The sequence below is a fragment of the Callithrix jacchus genome, chromosome 2 (genome assembly GCF_049354715.1).
Source record: "Callithrix jacchus isolate 240 chromosome 2, calJac240_pri, whole genome shotgun sequence".
Classification (NCBI taxonomy): domain Eukaryota; kingdom Metazoa; phylum Chordata; class Mammalia; order Primates; family Cebidae; genus Callithrix; species Callithrix jacchus.
Window position 1 is genome coordinate 142,991,469 of NC_133503.1, and position 8,715 is coordinate 143,000,183.

General features: G+C 40.6%; 1 long non-coding RNA gene across 1 annotated transcript; it reads left to right on the forward strand.

Moving 5' to 3' along the window:
• Positions 1–3,683: 3,683 nt before the first annotated feature.
• Positions 3,684–7,669, forward strand: LOC144581509 (uncharacterized). The gene is made up of 4 exons (XR_013532400.1): positions 3,684–3,731; positions 6,122–6,127; positions 6,307–6,472; positions 7,231–7,669. It is a non-coding gene; the product is annotated as an uncharacterized LOC144581509 (long non-coding RNA).
• The last annotated feature ends 1,046 nt before the right edge of the window (positions 7,670–8,715 follow it).

Below are 8,715 nucleotides of genomic sequence, written 5' to 3' on the forward strand. Positions count from 1 at the left end.
TGTGGCAGGCTAGGATAGGCCAAAAACTACACCTCTTGTGCCAGTTAGCCAAGTTGTGAATGCAAAGAAAATGTTCACGAAGGAAGTTGAAAGTGCCACTCCAGTGAACACATGAAATATAGGAAAGTGAAACAGGCTTATTGCTGAGATGGAGAAAGTTTGAGTACTCTGGAAACAAGATCAAACCAGCCACAACATTTCATTAAGTCAAAGCCCAACCCAAGCAAGGCCCTAACACTTTTCAGTTCAATGACGGCTGAGAGAGGTGAGGAAACTGCAAAAGGAAAGTTGGAAACTAGCAGAACTTGGTTCACGAGGTTTAAGAAACTGTCTCCACAGCATAAAAGTACAAGGTAAAGCAGCAAGGGCTGGTATAGAAGATGCAGCAAGTTATCCAGAAGATGTAGCTGAGATCATTGATGAGGCTGGATACCACTAAACATATCTTCAGTGTAAGTGAAATAACCTTTTATTGGAAGAAGACACCACTTAAAATATTCATAGCTAGAGAGAAGCCAATGCTTGGCTTCAAAGGACAGACTTACTCTCCTGTTGGGAGCTAATGCAGCTGGTGACATTAAGTTGAAGCCAACTTACCATTCTGAAAATCCTAGGACCCTTAAGAATATGCTGAATCTACTCTCCCTGTACCCTATAAATGGAACAACAAAGCCTGGATGACAGCACATCTGTTTACAGCATGGTTTACTGACTATTTTAAACCCATGTTGAGTCTAGTGCTCAGAAAAAAAGATTTCTTATAAAATTTTACTTCTGATTGACAATGCACCTGGTCACCCAAGAGCCCTAATGGAGATGTACAAGGTGACAAATGTCTTTTTCAAGCCTGCCAACATAGCAACCATTCTGTAGCCCAGTTGAAAGGAGAAATTTTAACTTTCGAGTCTTATTACTTAAGAAATACATTTTGTAAGGTTATAGCTGCCATAGGTCGTGATCCCACTGATGAATCATGGCAAAGTGCATTGAAACCTTTTGGAAAGGATTCACAGTTCCAGATGTCATTAAGAACATGAATGATTCATGAGAGAAGGTCAAATATTATCCAGTTGAAAAAGCAATGGCAGGATTTGAAGGAACTGACTCCAGTTTTGAAAACAATTCTATTGTGGGTAAAATGCTATCAAACAGCATCATATACTATAGAGAAATGTTTCATGAAAGGAAGAGCCAACTGGTGTGGCAAACTTTATTGTTGCCTTATTTTGAGAAATTGGCACAGCTATGCCAGTCTTCAGCAACCACCACCCTAATCACTCAGCAGCCATCAACATGGAGACAAGACGCTTCACTAGCAAAAAGATTATGACTCCCTGAAGGCTCAGATTGCTAGCATTTTTTAATCAATAAAATATTTTAAGTTGTTATAAATATATAGATAGATATAATGCTATTGCACACTTAATGAAGTACAATATAAGGTAAACATAATTTTTATATGCACTGGGAAAAAATTCACTTGACTCACTTTATTATGATAGTCACTTTGCTGTGGTGGTCTGGAGCCAAGCACGCACATCTCTGAGGTATGCCTGTACCTCAGGTATGAGGTACCCCATAGCCACGTTTGGCATGGTTACGGGATACCAAACTCTTGTAACTTAGAGAGTCAATAAGTTACCAGGTCTGAAATTAGGGGGAAGTTCACATTCTGGTCCATAACATAAGTTAGCAACAGTCTAAGTTACTCAGGGATAGAGTCTGTTTCATGGACCAGATATGAAAATCAAGCACTAAGGAGAGTTGATCAACGAGCCAAGTAGATAGCCTGAAAGGAGCTACCACATGTGGGGTAAATGAGACCACAGCTTCTGGGAACAGCAGGCAGAGAAGTGGAGCCAGCAAGAGGGGAGAAAGCAACTCATGAAGGGGCCATGAAAAATCACCTGTCTACTAAAATTACAGCAAAACAGCATGCTGGTGAATTTAAGGAAGGTTTTTAATGCAGATGGGGATTCACTTTACTTTTTTTTCTTTTTGCACCTGCTGTCAGTAAGCATTAGAGCATAAACATCAGCAAACATTGATTAAGCATATTGCCTTGATGAAACTTCAGGCAACAGAATAAAGTGGTTCAGCAGCTCCAAAGCCCAGAAGACAGATTACTCTTGGTATGGCAATTCGGATGGAGAAAATTGCTGCATCTTTTTTCAAAAAGCACTCTGAGCTTGGCTCTACAGACAATCTAATAATAGTTGATAGGACTTTAGAGAAACAGTAGCATTCCCATTATGGTTTTATAATTTTTAAAAAACTACTTCAGGTATAAAGAGCTGTATGACCAAAACTACCAACTTCAGTTTACTTCTAAGATATACTTCAGACTAGGTGTTTAAACTAGTTTACTTCAAGAAATATGTGGTATATTAAATGAAATGAGAAACACTTCAGGGACCCAGCGTTCCTGCACTTCCTGCAGTAATGTCCATCCTGAGCTAGGTTTTCTGTCAATTTTCCTCCAGCAAGTCGATAACATGAATGTTTCACAAGCAACTTTAAAATGCATTAGTCATGTTGGGATTCATTTCTTCAGTGTTCATGCTGCTTCTTTGGAGCATGTAGCTGCAGCTGGGCTGTGAGTACAAAATAACAGCCTTCTTGGTTGAGATGACCTATGTATATTGTGCAGCAGTGCTGGCTATGAACTCCAGGAAATTCTAGTTTTACTTCTAGTTTAGACATACTAAAGCTCAATATAAATGTGAATAGAGGGAAGGTTGTATAAATTAGTGTATGTGTGTATTTTTGTGCACTTAACTAAAAATGTATATGTTTATACTTAGGTTTTGTATTGTCTCTTTCTTCAAAGGGGAGGGGAAATAAAATTCATGTTTATTGATCATTTATTATGTATCAGGCTACATGCCAGGTACTTTATATTGCCCTAGTCAGATAGGCCTGGTGCTGGGCATGTGGCCTCTGCAGCCAGGCTGCCTGTGTTCAAATACTAGCTTTGCCGTGACTAGTTGTGTAACATGGGACAAGTACTTAACCTCTTTAAGCTTCTGTTTGCTTACATGTGAAACATGGAGGCTAACTGAACTTACTTCATAGGGTTATTGGGACAATTCAATGAGATAAGGTACGTAAAGTGCCTTGCATAGGGCCTGGTTTATGGTAACATTCAATAAATGAGATACTATCTCACTTGGTATGAGAACAATCCTTGGAGATACAGAGCATTAACCCCATTTTATAGATGTAAGAATAGATGCTAATGAAAATGAATGAACTTACCCCCCATTTCAGAACTAGTAATAATCTCATCTATGAAAAAATTAGGTGAATTTTCAAAGAAGTGGACAACTATATTCATCAGGGAATTGCTAGCTACTATAATAAATAAACCTCAAGTTTTGAAATGCTCAAACACAACAAAAGCTTATTTCTCCCATGTAATATTTCTAGGTGGTTTCCTAGTTGGTGAATGGCTCTCTTTGCCATGACTCAGACATCCAGCTTTCTTCCATCTGGGAGCTCTGCCATCCCCTAGGGCCTTGACGTCACTTATATCCAGCCAGCATAATAGAAAAGGGAACATGGAAAATGAAGAATGACTTCTGAAAAGCCATGGCTCAGAGTGACACATGTCACTCCCACTGACATTCCATTGATAAGTACTAGTCACATGGCCACACCTAGATGCAGAGGGTGCTGGGAGACACAGTTCCTGGCCAGACAGCTGCTTCCCAGTGACAACTCTATTTTATGTAAGGGGGAATGTCAACATAAGATAAGGTTCATTCTCTGCTGCTAGTGGGTCAAATTAGCATCTTTAAACATGATGGACATTATTCAATTTGGTGGTTTTCTTTCATATTCCCTCTTACTTAGTAAAATTTCTCTAAATTAAAACTTCTCCGTTCTTCTACCTACTTCTGTCCTTACTCATTGCCAAGAGAATTTCAGATCAATCCATTTCAGGGCCCTAAAAAACTATCTAATGGACCACAGTAATGGTACCATGCTAAGGCTGCTGGAGAAAAGAGCAAGTAGAATCCAGTCAATCTTATTTATAGCCTGAAGCTCTGGTTTTGTTATGTGTGTGCTTTTCTGTGCTTCAAATATTGATAAGGGCCATCAAATAAGTTCACTTTTTAAAAAATCGGAGACTTGTGCTGATTGTGAACTAGAGGGGTTTTGCATTCAATAGCTAATATCAACCCACTGAAGAACATACTAAATGCCTAGAAGTGGACTTCAGTTAAATGAATAATTAAAGAAGACCACACACATAATCAATGCCCCCTGTTTCAGACATCTACTGCTATATAAGAAACCACTTCAAAACAACAGCTTTAAACAAAAACCATTTTCTTATTCTCATGATTCACTGGGTTGACTGGGCTCATCTGGGCAGTTCTTCTGCTCCACATGATGTCAGAGACTGTGGGCATCTGGGGGCTCAACATGACCAGACTGTCCAAGTTGGCTCTCTCATATACCTGGGGCGTTGGTGGAGACAGATGGACAAGGCCTCTCCCTTTCCATATGGCTTCTTCCTGAGGTCTCTCCATGTGGTGTTTCCAGAAGGGTAGCCACTCTTCTAACACAGAAGCTCAGAATTTCCAAAAGCACAGACGTGGAAACTTCCAGGTCTTCTTAAGACTTAGTTCCAGGACCAGCACTAGATTCTGCTAAGTTCTGATTGTTAAAGTGAGTCACAGGTCCAGTCCAGGTTCAATGTGGGAGAGAAGAGAAAAGGATTCATACTAAGACATGTGGCCCACTGGGCACCATCTAGAAGACGAGTCACCACACTCCTATCACAACAATGAGAATAAGCGCCATGCTGCATTCAAGGTCTAGTGAACTCAGGATGACCTGAGAAGAAATTTCATGTACTTATCCTCTCATTTGTTTCCTTTCGTTTTTTCTAGGAGTCAGATTTACTGGGAACATTGTGAATCTATAGCATTCCTGATCTCAGGGTGAGAAAAGGCAGAAGGCAGTCATCTGAGATTATAATAAAACAGCTTAATTCCCTCTACTTAGAGATGGTTCTCTCACTGTTCTACTGTTAGATAACCAAAGAGATGGCATTAAGAGGACAGAATCAAGTAGAATAAGAGGATGAGGGGGAGGAGACAACCAAATAATCCCATAACAAATGCAGTGGCAACTGTGACAAGTGCCATGAAGCACTGTTAGAGGCTGGGAGAATCGTTAGGGAGCTCCCATGCTCATCTAGACAAAAACTGACGAGTGTTGGACCTGAAGGAAAGGCAGTGGCCTTTCACAAAAAGAGATGCATTTTAGAAACATAAAGTAGATGTACTCCAAAGCATTTAATGACCAGAGACATTAGAAGGGAGAGAGAATAACCGAGTTTAGGGACTTGAGTGACTGGATGAATGAGGAAACAATCAGATACCAAGAAAGAAAAGAGAGGAGGAGGAGTACATTGGGGGTAAATGATGGAGAGTTCATTTTTGGATGCACAGTTTGAGCTGTTTGCAGGAGATTTAGTAAAGCTGTACAGTGGGAATTGAAAACATGTCTCTGTGGTGAACTTTTCTTTTTTCCCTTTCTTTTCCATTCTTTGCTTTCCTCTTTTCCCTCATTTATTTCTACTTCCCGATGTCATCAGCTTTGGATAGGTGGGAAATTACCCACTGAATGAATCCTGAGGAGGGACAGACCATATCCCAATATAAAAATCTTAAAAGGCCAGATTTTTGTTTTCCTGGCCCCCTTGCAGCTAGGATATGTGCATATGATCTTGGTTTGGCCAGTCAGATTCACCCATCTGAGAGTCTGAATTAGGAGCAAGTTGCTCAAAGAAGCAAGTTCAGTGGAGAATTCATTCTGGAGGTGACAACAACACCTATTTCCCAAAAAGCAGCACTGCAGCGTCCAGTGTTTGGGACAGCAGGGACCTTCCTGGACAAATGCTGTGATTTAGCTTTGCCTCCCTTTCTTCCAGCCTATTTTCCGTATCTTGTTCTCTAGTTTTTCTAATAACTCTGGGAGCTACGCTATATCTCTTTGATAATTTACTTTAGGGCTTGAGTTAGCCTCTGTGGCTAGCAGCTTAGGTCCTGGCCAACTCAGATCATCTAAAACCTGGAGGTGGGACTAGGGATTCATCAGAGAAAAGATGAAGGTTAAAGGCATAAGAGAACGAGATCATCCAGGGAGAGAGAGTGGGGGTAAGAAGAGAAGTGGCCTGCGGCCAGGAGCCTGAGGCACAGCCACATTAAAAGCATAAGTGGAGAAGAACACCAACACGGTACCTCTGAGGACCATCACTTCAAGGCTCTTCTTCCTCTTCCACATCCAAAGAGTGAAATCATCTACAGTAGAGTGAATTCAGCTTTCAGAATGGCTATTTAGGATTCAGAGTTCCTACCAACATGAGCAATCTGTTCCATGACAGGTCAGAGAAGCCATGAAGGACATGGAGGGAAGTAGATGGAACTGGAAACAGAGGGCCAACCCCAGCAGTCAGGCAAGTACCATCCAGAGAACGGGCAACGTAAAAGGATCGGGTATAGCTAGAACACCTAGGCATAGGGACTTCAGAAGTTCAAAGTTAGGGAGAATAGCACTGGCAAGAAGGGTGCACCAAGATATGCGCTGCTCCCAGGGCAGAGACTGTTGGCCTGTCCCTTCACACTATTCACCACCTGTCTGGGAGTGTCTGGGCCAGGCCTTACAGGTATAAGAATAAGAACTCCATGGGGCGTGGAATTTATAATTGAAGCAGGGCAGAATCACTAGGTCTCCTAGGAAGTTCTTGTTCCAGGCAGCACAGATGACTAGGTAGTTTAAGTTATAAAAATGTTTTATCCAAATTAGAACAAAACATAATTTTTTTGTGGTCGTGAATTCATCTTTGCTGTGAATAGCTGCTAAGGGTGGGGTGCTATTGGTCAGCATCTCAAAGTTCCCCAGGATCTGCGGTAGTCACTACCTCTCACATCTAATTAGTCCTCTGTAATACTCACTGCCCTGGGCTTTAATTGTCCAAGTCTTTTTCTCTTCAGTTACGCTGAAGCATCTCATAGTATTGAATACCTCTTTATCCTTCCCCAGAATGGCCAACAATACACAAGCATATATAAGCATTCAGTAAGTACTAGACCTTGATGGCTTACATATATTAAGAAAATCAACACTAAGCTTTTATGGCTAAAATTTCAAGCTAATCCTATCATAGGTTATGGTATAGTTCTCGTACCATTGCTTTTTCTTTTCTTGCTCTAGTGATGCTCAGAAAAAACAGGACACTGAAATTTGAGGACTTAATGGAGTTTGGTGCCTTCACTTAGCTGATGTCTATGAAGCCTGACCAGTCTACTTCTAGTTTATAAGATCATGTGGAAGCTTCAGTGACAAGCTTCTACTTTGCTAACAATTTTATGATCCTGTAACTCATTGCAATTGCTTAAATAGTGTTTTAATTAGCTGCTTTAAATGACTTTGCTTTTTTACTAAAAGCAGTGTGTGCTTTAGTTTAAATATGGGTCACTGGTGTTTCTTTCTAGAAGATGACTGTGCTTAGTACCAGGGAAGATTGAGGATATATTTGAAGAGGTTTTAATTTCTGTAACTCAGGTTGATTTCTGGAATATGAATGGTTCCATACTTCTGTGGATGCAGCAAATTTAGATAAAGGGATATTAAATTTGTTCTGGTTTTTAAATACTGTTAATTCTTTCATGGCCTTTCCATGCTGCCAGTTGTTTTTTTTTTTGTTTGTTTTTGTTTTTATGGTACCTGCAACAAGTCAATCAGCTGTGTTTATATTTATATACTGTTTTAGAAAGAAGGGTCGACCCAGAACATTATGTGCTAGGAAAAATAAAAAGACACCACTCTGGACACAGATTTGCTTTCCCTGCACGTAATGCTTCTGCCAAAACTACCATCTGTGAGCTTAGAGAATGCCTTATCCACCATCATGGTATTCCACACAGCATTGCTTTTGATCAAGGAAATTACTTCACAGCAAATAAAGTGTGGCAATGGGCCCATGCTCATGAAATTCACTGGTCTTACCATGTTCCCCAACATTCTGATGGAACAGTGGAATGGCCTTTTGAAGACTCTGTTACAGCTAGGCCTTACAGTTTCATTCCATGTAGGTGGCAATATCTTGCTGAGCTGAGGCAAGGTTCTCTGTAAGGCTGTATATAATTTGAATTAGTATCCGATATAAGTACTATGGATATATAGTACTCACAGCCAAGATTAGTGGGTTCAGGAATTAAGGGATGGTAATGGAGTGGCATCACTATTACTCCTAGTAACTCACTAGTAAAATGTTTTCTGTCCCTGTGACCTTATGCTCTGCTAGACTAGAGGTTTTAGTTGAACCAGGATCACAGTAATGATTCTGGCATGCAGCCATTTTGGGCTCCTTATGTCTCTAAATCAACAGGCAATGAAGAATGTTGCTATACTGGCTATGGTGGTTAATTCTGATTACCAGGGAGAAATAAGACTGCTATCCCACAGTGGAGGTAACGAAGACTACATCTGGAATATAGGAGTTCCCTTAAAGCATCTCTCGGTATTACAATGTCCTGTGATTAAAGTCAACGGAAAACGGTAACAATCCAACCTGGGCTGGGCTACGAATGGCCCAAACTCTTCAGGAATGAAGGTTTTGGATATCATCCCCACCCACTTTCTTCAGGTAAAGAACTATAACAAGCTAAGGTGCTTGATGAGAACAAAGGGAATGTG